The 19,364-nt window shown below is 46.5% G+C and overlaps 1 protein-coding gene across 2 annotated transcripts in view; it reads left to right on the forward strand.

Moving 5' to 3' along the window:
• Window positions 1-19,364, forward strand: part of LOC135906173 (PH and SEC7 domain-containing protein-like) — a 380,272-nt gene that overhangs the window by 142,519 nt on the left and 218,389 nt on the right. The window contains exon 1 of one of the 2 annotated variants that reach the window (XM_065437431.2): window positions 6,780-7,157. The exons of the other annotated variant lie outside the window; for it this stretch is intronic. The gene's annotated coding sequence lies outside the window, so the exon portion shown is untranslated. Of the gene's footprint in view, window positions 1-6,779; window positions 7,158-19,364 lie in introns of those variants that run through there. 2 annotated transcript variants of the gene reach the window in all.

The following is a 19,364-nucleotide window of genomic DNA, read 5'->3' on the forward strand; positions in this document are numbered from 1 at the left end:
CGTCTCTCGTAGACGCTGCGCGACGTTGAGAAAGTTTTTTCTCGGGCCTCCTATCTAAACACATGGAAATTGAGAAATTGTATTTCTATGCAACCACTGCACCAAATTTCATGCATTTAATTTCATCCATTTAATTTCATGCTACATTTAAAAGAAAAGTATATTTACTGTTGGTTGATATTTTTTATTTAAGTCGTAAATTTTTTATAGAGTTTGGCAGAAATTGCATATTTTCAGAAAAAGAAACTATCTGTAACCAGCAAAAAAAAAAGCATGTCACAATTTCGTCAATTTCACCTAAAGGTACAGCTAAAGCGGACAAAATTGTTATACATGACTATCAAAAGTACCTCTAATTTGTGAGTAGAACATCTGCGAAACCCCTGTAAACAATGTGACAAATTCACCTAATATATAAACCGACATAACAAATTTGTCCGCTTTGGGTGCTCTCAATGCAGTTTATAGAACTGCGATATATATTCTAGGTGCAGAGCTGCGAATTTGTAAGCTTCGTGCTTCTGTTCTTCTCAAGCTTACTAGTTTTTCAAAATTGCTTTGAAGACATCCAGAAATCATCCGAAAGTACACTTCCAACGTTCACTAGTGTTGCAGAGCCCCCGTAGGGTACTTCCTTGGTGATCTCCTAAGGCATGTGCGGGCACAGTTCGTTCGCTGCCTCAGATGTTGCCCCACATGTACCCCCGTATGCAGAAATGCAACTTAAAGGGACCCTGAAACGATTTTGGCGATTTTCTACAAACGTACTGAGTCGTTAGAGTAAGTTCTTCTGATCATTAATTGATGCATCTAAGTGCTCTGCGTAAAGCGTGTAATTTATTATAAGGTTTTAAAAATACCCATCGCTGCCGATCGCAGCGCACTGCTCGACGGAATTTTAAGCCGCCCCTACCCATATGATGCAAATAACCCATATTACGTCACATGGGCGAGCTATTTGATTGGCTGACCAGGGCGCGTGGTCGATAATTTTTCCAACTTTATGGTGAACAAATGATGCTCGTAATAGTTGGAATGTTAGTTACTTTGTTTTTGTAAAAAGAAAATAACTTAAAGAGAATACACAAGAACAGTTTTTTAGTACACTTCAGCACTTCCGGCACACAGCAAGTGTCGTCTGCTTGTGTTACAACGTACTCCATTTTGACGAGAGCTCTGCGGTCAGAGTCGGTCTCAGTCTTTTCGCGAGCACTATGATTCGACTTTGTTGCCTTGTGGACTGCAAACCTAGCGACCTGCAAACCGCGAGTCCAGTATTAGGGCAAACGCAAGCGCAAGGGGTCAGGGTCTGGCCGCTTGACTGTGCCGGGATGAGCCACGAGATGAGCAGAAGGGCAAATGTGAACGGTCTGCACGGTGCAGCCACCTGGTGGCACAGAGCTCAACCATACACAGTAGCAGCAACCAAGTGTATTCTTTGCTGCTGGTGTGTATTTTTCGCAGGAGTGTAATCATCAACACGTTGATTTACAAATGTTTAAAATGCTGTACACTTGGTTAGAGCAATATTAGCGCTTTGTTTGACTGGTTAAGCGCTGCGCCGGCAAGTGTCTGGACCGTGCAGACCGATCAGGCTGCTCACGTACGTCTACGCTAAAGTTCCTTCATCAGCTTGAGTTTATGCCTCCAGTCATTTGCCGAAATGACCATCTTGCCTGTTTTTAGCGGAGTACCGGACACGTTCGGCGCTACGACAGAATGCTCGCAACGCACGCTGCTTCGATAGCTCTCGGTCGACGGCCAAGCGACTAGCGGAGAGGTCTCGCGCGGGAGGGGGCGTGCTCCTAAACAACCGGAAGTGAGCGATGTGACGTCGCATCATGACGCTGAACCAGTGAAGGCGGAGCTTAGCGCCGCTCGCTCGGCGAGCGAGTTGAGAAGGAAAAGCATAGCTAGGGAGGAGGGTAACTTCTAATCGCTTGCAGCTCCATTAATACGTAACGCTTCACTTAAATTGTGGTGCGAATGTTCTACTTAAGCTGTACCCTACGCGCCTACAAAATTTGTCCGAACCGTTTCAGGGGCCCTTTAAAGGGACACTAAAGGGAAACAATAAATCAGTTTAGACTAATAAAGCATTGATTGAGAACCCTGCAAGTAGTCATTTCAAGAAAATAGTTTGAATATTAGATGAGAAAATGAAGGTCCAAGTATCAGTATTTGAATTTCGCGCCGAAACACCAGCGCCGGTACGTCAGCGTGACGTCAGGGATTCCAAAGTTTGTTTTCGCATTTGGGCCGCGTTGGCTGAATAAAGGTTCCCGAAACTTGGCATGTTTAATATTTGGTTCCTTTAGAACACAATGTAGTCAATCTGTACCGCTATATACAATTAGTAGGCCCTAGAAGATGCCATCAAAATCCATGACGTCACAGCCCCCAGGTGCGGGAACTTAAATAGGCGTCGCCACCCGTATTTCGTTCTTGCGCTTTTTCTGGCTTACCAAACGTCTTATCGTTGTAAGAGTGGTGTTTTTGGTGTTGTAGAACGGTGATTTACTGATGCAGAAGAAATCACTTTTCACTTTAGTGTCCCTTTAAGTCGAAGCACATGCTTGACTTGATTTAGATGACGCCTGGCGTTAACGTGCCCAAAGACGCTCACTGCGTTTCCTTCGGCGCGTTCCCGATAGGCGTCACTTCGATCAAGTCAAGCATGGGCTTCAAGTTAAGTTGCATTTCTGAATACGGGGGGTAGTGGTCCAAGTCGGCGCGCTGAGTAAACAAAAACGTAGGCCAAAAGCAACGCGCAGCTGCAAGACTGGAATGCAGCTACAGGTCATCGCACCAGAGGGCGCCAACCGCACGGAAGGAGCACCGGCTGTGAGACGGAGGCAGGAAGAACCCCGCCTCTCGCGAACAGGCTTAGGCCAACTTCGAAGAGTTGCGCGTAAATGATGTATCTGCAGAGATTGGGGAATTATTCAATACATGCGTAAAAGCTGTCGCCATTACCTCCTTTCGCTAAGTGTGCGGAGAGGCTCGTAGTTTTGTTGACTGTAAATCAGTCTCACACATATAAAGGGGAAAAAAATCACCAGCGATTACGATTCTCCCTAATGCGAAATTTGAGCGCCGTTCTATACGTGTTTTCATTTCGAGATATACGTATTCAGGCATCGCACCGATCACCGCACCGACTGACAGAGCCGCGACGCGTGGCGCTACGTATAGACCGGCCACAATAGAGACTTTTAACTTCTACGCTATTCCGTTAAACGGGTGCGGTTTGGGCGGATTACCGGATGGTCGGGGCGTAAACGTGAGCGGCCGGAGCGGTGAAGCCGCCTGGTGTTGTAGAGCTCAACCAGACAGACGCATAGCTAAAACTGCAGTAACTCACCATATCCTGCTTCGCCACTCGTGCAAATTTTTGGCAGCGGCGTAATTGTGAACACGATTACGCCACTGTCGAAAATTTACGCCAGCAGCTAAATAGAATATAATAATTAGCTCTGTGTTTGTGTGGTTGAGCTTTGCGCCACCAGCTGGCGCCACCAATCTGGCCACTCACGTTGACGCCCCCGCTAAACCGGAAAACCGCCCGCGCTTGTGCGAATACCGGACACGCTAAAGGTCTCTAATGTTGCCGCTTCCCGGCTACTGCAGCTCATGCAACCGTCATTTTTACCGGTAAACGCTTGCGGCGAACGCTGTTCGCGATGGCGAGCTTTCTGGGTTTTTGCTCTCCCCCGCACGGCCGGTACAGCGGATGCGCCGACGTCAGCGCCATCTGCTGACTTCACGATGCCTTCTTCCGCTTTCCTCCTCATGCTTACGCTGCACCCTCCTACTCCGCCTTTCTCCTCGCGCTCTCTTCCCTCTCGCCGTCTTCTATCCGTCGCTGTGGCCGTTCGCTCGGTTACGCCGAGGGAGGACGAGGCACGCCGACGCTCATCGTAGGAACGGGTGCCTAAGAGCGGCTCTCGAAAGAAGGAACAATGGCAACATGAACGATTAATTTAGAGCGTCGGCCACGGGAGCGTTCTTTGATATATCTTTATCTATCATCTTTGTGTGCTCAATTCCCCGCGGCCGTGATCATTGCATACGTGTGCTCGCGAAACTCTCTCCAATCACTTGAATGCTTTAGTTAGAACTGGGGTGGCTTGATGGGCCAGTAGGTAATTCTAGGTATCTAAATTGTTGTAATTGTTTCATTTTGTGGGGCACGGTATGTTATTGGCGCGTCAATTAACTATACACTTTTTTTTCTGTAATGGCACTCCATTCTCATTAGGTATCTCGCCAGAAAGCGATCGATCTTAGACCATCCGGCAATACAGCAAGGAAACGTGCTATACCGGTGATTTCGGTCTCAATGCTGCCTTTTTAGCAGCGTGCATTTAAATGAAACCACTGCTGGTGATGAGAGAACGGTGGAGAGAAAGCCAGCAAAGTCAGAGTATAGAATAATTTATCATTGAGTTCATTATTAGCTTGAAGCTCGGTGGTAGTCATGACCTCGACTGCTAATTACGAGGAAGAGAAACTCTCATGGTTGTGAGAAAGATAGCCGGAAGGGTTAGAAGTTTTTGGTATAAACTGCATTGGGTACCTCGATAGCAGCGCCGCAAATTCCGGCTTGGTATCCAGGCGCCCTAACACAGGAAGCTTTATAAATCGTAATCGAAGGACCGTTGTAGGGCGAAAATTTTCGTAGAGGATTTAGTAATCGCCGAGATATAAGCAAATGAAATGTGCGAAGACCATGGTGGCGAGGATGTGGGACTTCCTCGCAGCAGAGAGGCTCTCTGTCATTGTGTTGATCAGCGTCAGTTGTGTGCAACAACGGAATTTTTTCTAATAATGCATTAGATATGCTAAGGGTGGCTCGGCGAGTAATCAATAGTACCGCCATTAGTAAATGCTTAAGTGTTTTTATAGAGCTCAATGAACTGATATTGCACAACGAAAGACATTCCTGCGGTTTGCACTCTTGCTTTGCAGGGCCGGTTCCAAAGCGAAGCTTTCTTTGCCTAACCCCCTCGGGGTTCGGAGTGCTTAAATATGTGAGTGTCATTTCTCGCTGATTAGATAACTTGGGGCACTTGGGCGTGTGCAACTGGGTATGTGCCCATTCTTGGCCAATCCCCCAGAATGTGCGTGCCTAACTGTGACACAAAAGGTGTAAACCAAGTAAAGCCAACAGACAATGACAACACGGGAAAGCGCATAGGGGAATTACCTGGTTAATTTGATGGAAATGTGGAAGTGACAAATAAATGATAATGGAACTAGCCGCAAGAGGAACCTACGTCTTCGCACGACGCGTGAGATGCTCTCACCATTTGAGCTTCCGCGGCGCCGTTTTCCCGTCCACTTTCTTGGGTATTTATGTTTGTCTACTAGAGATAACCCTGGTGAAGTGGCGCTTGCTTACACTCCCAAGTAGAGTTACTGTATGTGTAACTCTACTCCCAGGGTTAACCTCTAGCATACATACATAAATACCCAAGTAAGTAGACGGGAAAACGGAGCCGCAGTAGCTCAAATAATAAGAGCATTTCACGCGTCATGCGAAGACGTGCGTTCCTCCTGCGGCCAGTTTTTTCCCCTTTCATCATTAATTTATCATTTCGACATTTCCATTAACCAGGTAATTTCCCTATATGCTTTCTTTGTCACGGTCCGTTGGCTTTGTGTGGTTGTGACTTAAGAAATACGGGCCCCTCGGTTTTCGTTTAAAAGGTGTAGCAGTCTTAAATTTATTTAAATACGTATCATACTTCACTGTGCCCCCGTACACCTCCCTGAGGTAAGATTCTTTCCTCAAGAGAGAGTCATGCATCGCCGTCAGGCTGGTGACACAGACAGCCAACAGATACAGGCTAGGCTCGTGTCATCCGCCATTGCTGCTACCTGGCTAACTCAAAAAAAAAAAGCTTCCTCTCATTTAAATTACAACATTGCGTTCTATATGCGTGTTTCTTATTTATTATTATTTTGGGTTGCCCAGATGAAAAAAAAAGAAAGAAAGCTTCCACAAATGGAACTGAGCACTGCTTCGCTGGCTCTCTGTGCAGTCCCGTATCCCGTAAACAAGCGATTTCAAGTTCGTTAGAACGTTCGATGGCAGTAGCATGCGTGTCGAGCGAGGATAACTGGCGTTGTTTGCTGTCTGGACAACTGAACACGCTGCGTCCTGAGCGTGCGAGCTCCCCGGCCGAACTATTTTTCCTTTCTTTTATGTAAGCGGCTCCGGGCAGTCACTTTATTGATTTATCGGTCATCCTGGTCGCTCTCCTGTCTGGTTCGTGGTGTGCGAGGGCGAGTAGGGAGGGCGATGAGGCTCTCGCTGTTTTGGATAGCCTCGAGCAGCGAGTGCCGATCTTTCTTTCCCCTCAGGCGATGCTGCTAGTGAGATGAGGGCTTGATTGCCGATTGACCATTCGCAGATTTCGTAATGATGAACGGCTCTTTCTGCGCTTGCCCCGCCCCGCCACCGTGCTGTGCGGTTTTGCCGGCGTCGTGACAATGGTAGCGCCGCTAGCCGCCAGATGGCTGCCGCCGTCAGGAGTAAGACGAAAGGAAGTCAAGGAGGCTGTCGCGCGCCGCTTCCGCGCTTGCTTCCGGCCGTTGGCGGCGTTGCGCGGCGGAACCCCGTCGTCGGCCGCGCTGTCTACGCCAGCCGAGGGCACCGTGTCAGTTGTGTGGCCGCCGGCCAGCCGCCACCGCCCTTTAACGCCACCTTGCCAGGGCCGATGCTTCGCGTGAGATCTGGCGGTGGCTAGTGTGGACTTGCTTCCACGCGCGTGGTGCCTCCTCGTTGGGCCCGCGGATCGTGTACGACGTCCTCGCGCGCTATTTCTTTTTATTTCTTTTTTGGACCTTCGCTCGATTTACTTTCCGTCATGCGTTTTCTTTTTATCTGTGTGTCGACAGCAACGTAGAGATGTTCCGGTGACGAACGGGGTGAACATCGTTTGCTCTCCACGCACGTCCCGCGTCCGGCTCTCTGTGAGAGCGGCCCTCGGCCGGAGTTTTATGTGCCGAGGTGCTTTCGCCGCGTCTTCATCGACAGTGCCGACGTCTCCCTGCTGTGGCGGACAGCTCTGCCGGATCAGCGCAGCCCTCGCGAAGTGGCCGACGAAGTGGCGCGTGGAGAGCTTGGCGACACCGTCTCGTCGTGTACGGTGCGTCTTCATTTTGCGTGTTCGCTCCGCAGGGTGTGCTTGCTGCGTGCGCCGTCGTGCCTTTTCAGTAGTGTGCATGGCTCGCATGACCGGATTCTGTCAGCGCAAAGCAGGCGGCGGCGGACCTCTGGTGACAAGGCCGGCGATCTTGTTTGATCTCTCCGTATATCCGAGCCGCCTGACGTGACGAGTACGGCCGAAGCTCGGCACCGTGACTGCGAGTGTCGAGGGGGAGATTCCTAAAGACGAGGCGAATGTAGCGTCACTTTTGTTTCTCGTAAAGCCTCTTATTCAGCAACCTGGTAGATAGTCATTCATTTCTGAAAGCGCAAGTTGTTATTTTATAGGAGCTTGGTCCAAACTCCGCGTACTGACAAATCCTGTATCGCCCGGGCGATGATAGCAAATTTCAAGTTGTGTCAAACATTTTGGATCTGCTGCAGGATCCAAAACGTATGAACCAGCCGGTTCAGTTGTGTAACGGACTAGCGGTGTCATTCCTCGTTTTCGCTTCGTTGTGTCAGCTTTTTATTTGATCCTACCAAGTTACTCAGTTTTTCCGAATGGCCGCTTCATCACCCGCCGTGGTGGCGTAGTGGCTTTGGTGTTGTCCTGCTAAGCCCGAGGTTGCGGGATCGAATCCCGGCCGCGGCGGCCGCATTTCTATGGGGGCAAAATGCAGAAACACCCGTGTGCTGTCCATTGGGAGCACGTTAAAGAACCCCAGGTGTTCAAAATTAACCCGGAATCACCCACTGTGGAGTACCCCATAATCATATGGTGGTTTTGGCTCGTAAAATTCCGGAATCGAATTTTTTAATGGCCGCTTTGTGGCGCGCGCCTTATGAACGGTGAAGCGATATTTTCTTTTGTACCGGGAAAAGGCCGGTGTGCACTGAATACGGCTATTAGTAGTTATGAGTTCGTGCCACCATTTGGGTAAAAGAGGACGAGAAAGAAAATGATCCCTGTGCTTCAGCTACGTTTGTTGAGGCTGATATTGCGATGCGCAGCTGGCGGTGCGGAAACGCTCTTAGGTATTATTTTCTTGTTTTTTTCGTTATCGAGCCGGCAAAAGCGTGCAAACACTTTACCAGCGTTTCGCAATATTGCTTACTCCTAGTCACCGGGGCCTGCCAACGCTCTGTATTGCCCGATGTGTTTGCAGTCGCTGTATTTTGTGCCAGGGGTGCTCTGGATACAACTTGCCTGCTACTTGTAAACGGGCACATCACCGAGCTGAACTGGCCTACGGCCAAGCCGAGCGTTAGCCAAGAAGTGTGCTAATGCGCAGCCACGGTGTGCTGAGACATGAGCAAAACTCGCTGTTTAACTTTTGAAAGACGGCGCGCATGACTTGGTGTGGAAGCAGTAGCGAGAGGACTGGGAATGCGGGAACGGGGTGGGGAGCTCTTCGCGGTGGTTCCTCTGCCCCAACCACTCGAAAGGATGCGCACTTTAGTAAATGAATATGATCATGCCTCAATGTTCTTTTAACGCCCTTGAGTAAAATAATACAATAATATGTGTGGGATGTATGCATATATGTACACAGTGCGCCGTTATAGAAAGAGAGCTCCGTATTTCAACGGCAATTTCCCTCGTTGCTACGCTGAAATAATAAAAAAAGAAACCATTAGCGAGCTTTTATCAGTAAGATAAGTATATATACATCAAGTATCAGTGAATGAGGTTCTGATTTACACGTTTGCAGCAATTGCTGTTTGAGCACAGATTAAGCGTCCTCTTTCATACTGGCGTAGTGACTATACACCAATATGAAATAGAACGTTTCATATGTATTCCGTAACTCAAATATTTGGCAGTCTAAACGTAGTGCCTGCAATGCAGCGATGCATTATGAATCTGAGTAAGCATGGTACGTCCTAGATAGTGCATCTGCAGATTACATTCTTAGGATGCGAAGTATTGGAGCTTTTTCTGTGCACGTTCAGAAAACTTTCATGTACTTGTGCTGTCGCGTGTGGTACATACTACCGTGGTCAAATGCGAGAATTTAAATCATATCGTAAGTGAGATGTTTTGCTTGAGGGACCTATTAGTGTGCTTGATTAGAACTTTGACAAGAAATGCCCTGTTCATTGCAGAGAAAAGCGTTGTGCACTTACATAAAATTCAATGACGACATCTGTGCATTGTGTTCGTGTTTGGATAAATTAAAAGCTAAGGGCGAAATTCACACTAGCGCACACGCACAAGCCCACAGGTGCGTCGGTGGTATGAAAGCGTTTGGTGCGTTGCTACGCCATAGACCCGAACACAGGAGTCGGACTCTTCTGCGCCTAGCACTGGGTAGCCCAGTTGTCTCCGAGGAAAGGGGCATCTGGGTGTTTCAGCCGACGCGGAGTGCTTGGACCATACTTGACCTATTTGGCCCCAGCTTTCCGTAGTCCGCAATCGCAGACTGACGCCGACCTATTGGGGGCGAGGACTTACGGAGTCTCCATCTGTCGGAAGCGCCTCCATATAGCGTGGTATGAGGAATAACGCTGCGCCTTCCTCATAGGTTTTGCTTACGGCGCCCAATAAGAACACCACGCAGCAGCCCTCCTGGAGATTTATGTAAGAACTCTCAAAACGAGGGATGTTCTTATTGTCAAAACAATAATATTGGGCAAACTGAAAGCGCAGAATCGTTTACAGACGCTATCGCTTTACGGAATCTGTGCAGTGACAGCCACTGTGCGCGGTCACCGCGATGGAGTCTCCCGAACCGGCTTCTTGCGTGAAAAAAAGGCAAACGCTGAGAACAAACTATGTGAAATATGTTCTTATAGTGGGCTGTCTGTATAACCGAATGGGGCATAACAGAATGAAGCCTCAATGCAACGATTGCACGGGTTTGCAGCGACCGACTGCGCGTCTGCATGCGTGTCCGCGCACAATGTTTAGCTTTCTCTGCGAGCGCGTTTTCGCATCGTGCCGCGAGTTTTAGGCCGCATAGTATGATCGTTTCACAGTACACAAACATTGCAACCATTGTTGCGTGCGACGCTACCAGAGATGTTCAAAAATAATTTCGTGCCGTCGCGACGATTCAATCTTTTCCTTTTCTTTTCTTCTAAATTCTTATATGTTTCAATATCATTATTTGTCATGTTGCGCCGCTCTGTACGTTTATCGGTCTTCTCAGCGTGCGATTTCCCGCTGCTTCTTTTTCGTAATCCAGAACATTAATTTATGACCATGTGCCATGGCTTCATTTAATGTGTTTCTTACCGCTCCCTTTCCATTCCAGTGAACTTGCCAGTTCTAGCATCAACAAGTTCATAGACCAAATAAAGCGTCATCCGGGCAGCGGGCGCGGGCGAGCGTTTCAGTGCGCGTTTTCTGCTACTCACCGAACATCGCAGTCCCGGCGCCGTATCAGTAATATTCCTCGCGTCTGTGCTTGCTGCGTACCCGACTTGTAGCCAGTGGCTGTTTACCGGTTCTAAGTTTCGCGAGCCAAGCTTCAAGCAGCTTCTTGTCCTGCGGCTACGTGTGAATAAGGCTGGCACCAGGCTGCAGCACCGAGCAGTAGCCTGCCATGCTGCACGCCTCCAAAAGCCGTCACTACCTATTATAGTGCTTTCAAATGCTGTCAAGCAGATACCCAAAGCGGCAAAACCTCGCAACTTAATCAGAACCGCAGCGCAGGTGGGACTTTAAACTTTCGTTTTCAGTTCGCTTCGGTGCTTCCGAAGCAGCCGACGCGGCGGCTGTATCCACGCGATCTCTCATGCCGCGTCACGCCGATTGTGCTGTCAACTTTTCCACTGGTGGAGCTCGCCCCCAATATGGAAACCGGCAGCCGCTTTCTTATAGCCCCCTCCCCCCCACCCCCACCCTTCTAGTCTTTGGCTTGTCTATAATCTTAATCTCCTGTCACCTTCCCATTTATTTCGGAATTTCCTATTGGCAAAGCTTAACATTTTGCAACTTGCTTAAAATTTAGCTTATACAGGCTGCATACAGCTAATGTGTACTTTACCTGTCACGTTACCCTGTTGCACAAGCTTGGAGGTGTTGCTGTCGCTGCTGTTGAAATAGCATTCGATTTTTCATTACCGCGATGTAACATTCTTCTTTTGATGCTGTTGCGCTGTCCGCAGCGGTTGGCCAAATTCCGGAACAAAGCGGTTGCAGACGGAGTAGCATTGCTCCAGAGGGAGGCTTGTCACAAAGTTTTCCACTTTATGTTCGTGCCCGCCTCTTGATAGTAGGCGTTGCACGAGCCGGCAAAGCATAACTAATATACAGTGAAAGCTCGTTAATTCGAACTTCAATAATTCGAATTTATGGATAATTCGAACTGTACGATTTGGTCCGGCCAAGCTCCACAGAAGTCTATGTATAAAAAAGTCCGTTAATTCGAACGCGAGAACGTTCCCTCACGGATAATTCGAACTACGCTCGCCTGGCACACGGCCAGAGAAACACGCCTACTGCCTACACACAAGGCTGTATTGCCTCCGAAACGGAGAAAACGGCGAGAGAAGGCAAAATCATAAAATAATCTAACCTGCGCGGGGTCAGCCAGAAGCCAGCGGCGGCTGCCGCCTCTCCGTTCTACGTAACCTCCGAGACTTCTTGCCCGTTGCGAATCTCGGAGGCTTTACAAATCTTGTACAGCTGCTAATGTTGTGCGGAGATGGCACAGCCAGCGCCAAAACACAGCGAATCAAGTACGTCGCAGCTGCGCTTGCAATCAAGAACCAACGAATCAGGGCCTTCGCCACCTTCACATGTTCAGCGTCTTTGCCTTGGCAGTCTTCATCGGTTGTGCACCTCTGTTTTCAGATTAGGAGGTATCGGTCATCGCGATTCATTGTGATGGTGTTAAGCCTCGGCTAACGTTCGTTTCGGTGGACATCGGTGGTGGGGCACAGTCGGACCCAGAGCTTCGACTTGAAGATGGCGTGTGCCCGCAGCAAACGCCATCACTTTCTGACATGCCCTACTGCTTCCAAATCGCAGTGTACTGTTGCTTTCCTTCACTTTCGTTAGTTCGAACTTTCGTTAACTCGAACTCAAGCGGCTTCCCCTTGCGGTTCGAATTAACGAGCTTTTACTGTATTGCCGTCCACTACGGCGTCTTTTCATACCCCACTGTCCATATTTGGGGCGTAAAACCCAACCCTCAATCATTCATTCACTCAATCAATGAGCACAGCATGAACGCAAAGGAGCATGTCGCAGCAACGAGACTGGCAGCCTTTGCGCTTTTGCGACATACTGCGTACGGTTTTTGTGACAGGATATCAGTCAGTGGGCCCTGTCACAGAAGGTGATATCGCATGTCTGGTGCGCAGAAGCTCAGGGTGTATGAGGGGCACTTTCCCCCTCTGTATTCGCGGTTTTCGCGCAACGAAACGTCTAGCTGCTTCAGCGAGCGGCCCCGGTATAGTGATGTATCCGCCGCTTCGAAACTTCTTGCATATTGTAAACACATCCGCCATACGAACATTTGCACGAAAGGTCCCTCTTCCTCTTCATGGGAGGGAGGCCTGGTGGAACTTTAACGTATGTGCCGCTTGACGCATCCGCCGCCGTGTACTTTTGATCGAACTTCTAACGTGATTCTAGCCATTAACCAGCGTCTCGGAGCAGAACAAGTCTATGTGGTTGTGCAGCACACCACTTCGACGCTAGTTTGGATCTTGAAACAACAACAACAACAACAACAACAACAACAACAACAACAACAACAATAACAATAATAATAATAATAATAATAATAATAATAATAATAATAATAATAATAATAATAATAATAATAAACCATTCATTTAATGTGCCCTGGGCCAACACCTAGGTCTGAGTGCTGGTGCAGAGTGAAACAAAAACAAAAAAAAGCTACAAATGCAAGGCATCTACAACAAAAATTATGGGATAAATGTGCAGCTAGAAAGAAGGTTTAATAGAAGCTACAAAGCTCGGAACAGAAAGAAGACAACACGTTATGAAAGATATAAAGGCGGAGGAAATGGCAGTTATACAGACTTCTGTGGAGAGGCGAGTGTATGCTGGAAGGGCCTATGTTCCCTGGTAGTCTTATGCGGAACCCGCAGGGAAACTGAAGCTAGTATATCTTAACATGTAATGATTCCGTGAATTATAATAAAGCATAATAATGTGTCCAATTTTATATGCGCATGTGTACGTATGCCTGCTTGATCTCGATAACAAATGACATTTCTAAGCCTTGGTTTAATAATGCCCTACGTAAGCTCAGGAATAAAAAGAAACGTCTGTACAACACCGCTAAACGCGTCAATAATGCTCCTGCTTGGGAAAGGTACAGGCTTTCCTTAAAAACGTACTGTTCTGCCGTAGCTGCAGCTAAACATGAATATTTCTCCACGGATTTACCTTCTCTCTTACATTCGAATCCGAAAAAGTTTTGGGGATATATATCACCAGACAGTGACTCTAACCGGATAGCCTTACATAGTGAAGCAAATACTCCCCTCTCTAACAATGAGTGCCCCCCCTGCTTTTAATAGTTTCTTTTTCATCGATTTTCAGCCGCGAGGATCATACCAATGTACCTGATGTTGCTGATTATGACTGGCAATTCATGGAAAGTATTGAAATGTAGGTGGAGAGAATTGCATGTCTTATTGACTGGCAATTCATGGAAAGTATTGAAATGTAGGTGAAGAAAATTGCGTGTCTTATTAATAATCTCAAGTTATCTACTTCATCTGGTGTTGATAATATTAGTTCCAAGATATTAAAAAATGCCATTTCTATATCCAGTAACATTCTGTACCGTATACTCAAGCAATATTTGTCGTCGGGACAGCTGCCCAATGACTAGAAAATATCCAAGATCATACCCATATTTATAACTTGAAGTAAAAAGCTCTCCGGAAAATTACCGTCCAATTTCATTGACCTGCATTTGCTGCAAGATGCTTGAACATATATTTGCTTCTCATATGTATAATCACCTTCAGTCCGATCATTTCTTTTTTTAACCATCAACATGGTTTCAGGAAAGGATTATCATGTGAGACACAGTTACTTGAATTCAATACTGACCTGCACCTTAACATGAACGATAACCAGCAGACCGATTGCATTTTCCTTGACTTTTCCAAAGTATTTGATCGTGTAGCCCATTGTCGCCTTATTGCAAAATTCACTACACTTCGAATTGACTCCTTCACTCTATCATGTCTTCGTAATTTTCTTTCGAATCGTCAACAGTTCACAGTAGTTAACAATATTGCTTCGTCTCCTTCTTACGTTACTTCCGGTGTGCCTCAGGGCAGCGTTCTGGGCCCTTTACTCTTCCTAAATTACATACATGATTTGCCACTTAATGTTTCTTCTCGCTTACGTATTTTCGCTGACGACTGCATTATTTACAGATCAATTAACAATACTGACGATCTCCTGGTCCTTCAAAATGATCTTAGCCTAATTCATAATTGGTGTAACACCTGGTTAATTACTTTAAGTTTATCGAAATGTCAGGTAATTTCTTTTAGTCGTAAGCGTGAGAACTCACGTTTTTCATACAACGTCAGTAATAAAGAGTTGTTACATACAGTATCATACAAATATTGATACTGATATTGAACCACATTGCAACCGTTTGCGCAAAAGCTTCAAGGACATAAGGTTACCTACATCGTAATCTGTGTAATTCACCTTCCAACATCCGCAAATTGGCCTATCAGACATTTGTTCGTCCACAGCTCGAGTATGCATCATCCATTTGGTCCCCACATCCTACCTACTTAATCGACATGCTTGAATCAGTCCAGAACCGAGCTGCCCGTTTCATCTCACGTAATTATAGCCACCACTCCAGCGTTACGCAAATCAAACTCGATCATTCCCTCCAGCCTTTAGTTCTTCGCTGTAATATCGCCCTGTTATCCTTGTTCCACAAATATGCTTATAATGCCACACAATCCACACTGCATATCCAGATCGCCTCAAACACGTCTCGCCGATTAAATAACCACTTAAGTTTTGCGCGCTTGTACGGTACGACACATGCTTTTCACTTTTCCGCACTCCCTACGGCCATTCGCTTGTGGAACAATCTGCCTGATCACATTGCTTCCGAGTCAGATCAAGAAAAAAATTCCATCTCCTACACGAGCATTTTTCATAATAGCACTTACAAATCACTTTATCTTGTTTCTCGCACTTGGCAATGTGCTTCGAACTTCTTGCAATGTTTTTTTTTTAATTTCTATTGATGCATTGCTATCTGGTTCTTATGAATTGGTATTTTATGCTGCGTCACGTGTTCACTTGTATGCCCTGTATATATTGTTTTTTTTTTCGTCTTTTTCCCGTAGTATCCCTTGAAGCATTGTGTTCCTTGATCTGTTCATTTTTCCTCAAATGTACAGTCGACCAAAAAAGTTTACGGACCACGAGATCTCAGAAAATTCTAAATATACGAGGAGCCTTTAAAAGGAGCCAGTAAAACTGGGCATCCGAATGTTGTTCGTACGTACCACTAAAGGCAGGAAATGGGAACACCAGGCTGCGTTTTGAGGCTGAGGAGATATTCAGCTTTTTGTCAGATGTCATGGTCCGTAAACTTTTTTGGCCGACTGTACTTTCTAGTATTAGTGCCTTACGTTAATTTTACTCGTGTTTTTTTGCTTGAATTATACCTTTGTGGCATTTTATTACTTGTTTTTCCTTTTTTGATCTTTCTAGTAATGTTGATGAGCCCTGCATTGGGACGTATCTTTTGTACCAGACTTCAGAACGCTGCTTATTCTTTATTTTTATTTTATGCCTTTGATTTTGTAACCCCCCTTAGACAATGCCCCCATTGGGCCTGTAAGGTATTTTAAATAAATAAATAAATTATCCGTCATGGCTCTTGCAACTCAAGCAACGTATCTATATGCAGGTCGCGAGGGCGTAATTCATTCAGTCGCGTGCTCTTACAGTAAAAGCAGTGCTGGGCAGTATCGAAGATATATCTATCTTAGATCCCATCTTAGATACTCTGTGGGTATCTTGTATCTGTGTCATGATACGTCTACCAAGACGTTTATCAGTATCTGCATTTCCGATACATAAAAGAATGTATCGTGTATCTTAAGATACAAGATACTGCTATCGCAACATCACCGTGCGAAACTATAAACTTTGACTGAACTCCGCTTCTGAAGCTGATACGGCTGCCACTAAGCCACCTGGAGAAAAAAAGAAAACACTAAACGCAGCGACGTTCTTTTGTCGAAACATTATAATATCATATACCCCGTTTTTCTCAGTAGCGTCCACGCGTGCTGTTTTAAGATATTTTGCACAGGCACTGAATTTTCTATTGTCTGACCTTAACAGGTAAGTTGACGATACCTCATGCTTAAATGTCATAGCTATTGGGGGTGTCGCCTGTGTCGTGTTTCTATGCATTAACTGTGGTTCTGTGATACGGAACCGCCTTTATATTTTACATGGATGTATTTTTCATTTTATTTTTTGCTCACCCCTAAATTTCTTACTGTCACAACTCACCAAGAAATCGGGCTTACAAGTGGCAGTAGTGTGAATAGCGGTGGTATCCTGCGACGCTTTGTACCACTACAGTACGTATGACACGTTTTTGGCCTGCACAAGTTCTTTTCTAGAAGAAAAATCGGAAAATGATTGCACGTTAATGAATATGTCGCTAACCAACGCTTTACGCTAGCAGATAAGTGAACCATGAAAGGTAATTGGATCTTTATCGGCTCTCTGTATACATGAGGCGTCAAAAAAGCTATTTTGCTACCAGCGTTGTTGCTGCTCTACAGCTGCCCGGCATTGTGTAAGCGGTAGCTCGTTTACGGAGAAGGTTAAACTCCCCAGCGGTATTTGCGCCATTGGGCAGACGCATCTTATTGACGTTCTTGTATTTAGATGACGACCCGCTATAGCTTGTCGGCAAGCAGAGACTCCCAGAAATTACAAAAGCGATAAGCAAGAACCGCTGACAGCGCAGCGTACGTATAAAGCGCTTTCATGTTAAGAAGCTAAAGCAAACCCTTGTACGTTGTTTCGGAATGAAAATACCATACTTTGCGCCCGAGTGACAAAATATTTAGATAATAAGATTTCATTGAAATGAAACTAGGTTTGGCAGAGTTAAGACATTTCCAAGCAAACAGTTTTGTGCACACGTGTTGGCTGCTACATTATATAGATATGTAGTAAGAAATTTGCAAATGTATCGGAGTATCTTAAGATACAAATGAAAATTATCGCATCTGATACAATAATTGCAGTAGTATCTTGCACCTGTGTCTCAGATACTGATTGTCCGGATATCTTGCATCGTATCGTGATACAATTGCACAGTGTGTTTGCTCAGCCCCAAGTAAATATAGCCGAATGTTTTCCTTGTATACATGTTCTACACAAAGTACCGTTTTGTTGAATCATTCTGACGGTTTCAACCTCTAATTTTTTGGGGATGAACCACCACTAATGGATTACCTATGATCAAACAGTGGATGGCACAAAACACAGAAAGCTACCACAGGCACATGATTCGATCGTATTTGGTTGGTTTGGTTGGTTCGATCGTAGTTGGTTTGGTCATGTTTGGCCTTGTATACTACGCGTGCTCAAAAATATTGCCTCTTAATTTCTCTCTCTCTCTCTCTCTGCGTTCGTGTGGGCATGTATTTGCGTGCGTGCCCAGGTGGTGCACGAGCGCTGTAGGTACACAAACGACGTATAGTGACTACCGAGCTCTGCGCGTTTTGTATTCACGCGTTGCAACGAGCCTGCCTGCCTCCCGTTTCCTTCTCGATACGGTGTACTCCGCAAGCTTTGCCGCTGAACTCGCAGACCTTCCATGAATCCTTGATAAAGGCAGGTCGGCCGCGATGCGCACATTGCGTCCTGGCGTGTTCCGCCTGCCGACCGAAGCATCGAGAATACGTTACTGCGTTGGCAGCGTATGGAGTGCGTCCGTTTTAATGAATGAGGGCCCGGACGAGGGTTTGGTGCTCATAGATACGTGTCCATGCTCTCATCGAGTATGCTGCGTCTAATCTGCGCTTACTACACCCTGTCCCGCTGCCGTTGGACCGCGGCGTATATACCCCCCTCCCCCCTCACTGCCGACAGCACTAGGGGCTCGCGGACGACCGAGTAGCGCGCCGAGGCGTTTCCTTCCCTGGTCGCGCGTCCGCGATGGCGGTGAGGACGCGTTGCACTGCGCGCGTGCTAGGCGGTCTGCTCCCCCCCGGTGACTCGGCGCGCTGGTTTCCTGCGTAAGTGTGACGCTGATAGCGCTCGGTTGCAGCGCAGTGGCATCGCTGCAGGAGGGAGCATCATATTCCCCCCGCTCCGCTCCCCTTGCTTGCATCCATCGCGTCCGTTGGGATTTCCTTTCTCGCTTTCCGCCCACATCATATACGTGTTCGTAACACTGTACACTGTTCCTTCATTTATTTCTGTGCCACCTCTTTCTGTTATTTCCTGCATGCTGTGGCCTCTACTTATTGCATAGAAACGTCGTAATTTCTGTTTCGCGAACTTTTGATGTACTTAACGATAGAGGTCTTAAGGTGCGTACACCTGATTCATTCTCCGTATACATTTTAACTGTGTAACACGCGGCGATTATCTTCCTGTTTTCCGAAATTTTTAAAAATCGCCTGTGGCAGATAGCATAATTCTTGTCCATGAGCTGGATTATTCGAAGAGGCGGATATTATTCGCACAGTCAATAGAAATACATAGTCAACTAATTAACGAAAATTCGATAATCAAGTTCGTAATTACTTAATTACGGCACATATGGCAACTTACGAATTATAGCCGGTTAATTAGCTTACAAGATGTATCCACTCGAAATGAATCTCCAGGCTGACACCAGTTTCGAGGTATTTCCCGAAGCGTGGGGCGAAATGCATGGGCGTTCCAGTTACTTTTGTGTTTCAATGCGTAAAGTAGCGTGTTCATAAAAAGCGGAACTGCATTTTTACGGCGACTATGATGATGCATATCTCCAAACTGGCTTCATTCTTGAAATTCATTCCAAGACGGGTACGGCTTGCAAACTTACCGGCTACTATTCGTAAATTGCAACATGTGCCGTAAAGTAACTAATTAAGAAGTTAATTAGTTATACTTCGTTAATTAGTTGAATATGTGTTTCGACTCCTCGTGCAAGTAAGGTCTGCCTCTCTGCATAATCCAGCTCAAGGACTACAACGATCT

Source organism: Dermacentor albipictus, chromosome 1, assembly GCF_038994185.2.
Source record: "Dermacentor albipictus isolate Rhodes 1998 colony chromosome 1, USDA_Dalb.pri_finalv2, whole genome shotgun sequence".
Taxonomy (NCBI): domain Eukaryota; kingdom Metazoa; phylum Arthropoda; class Arachnida; order Ixodida; family Ixodidae; genus Dermacentor; species Dermacentor albipictus.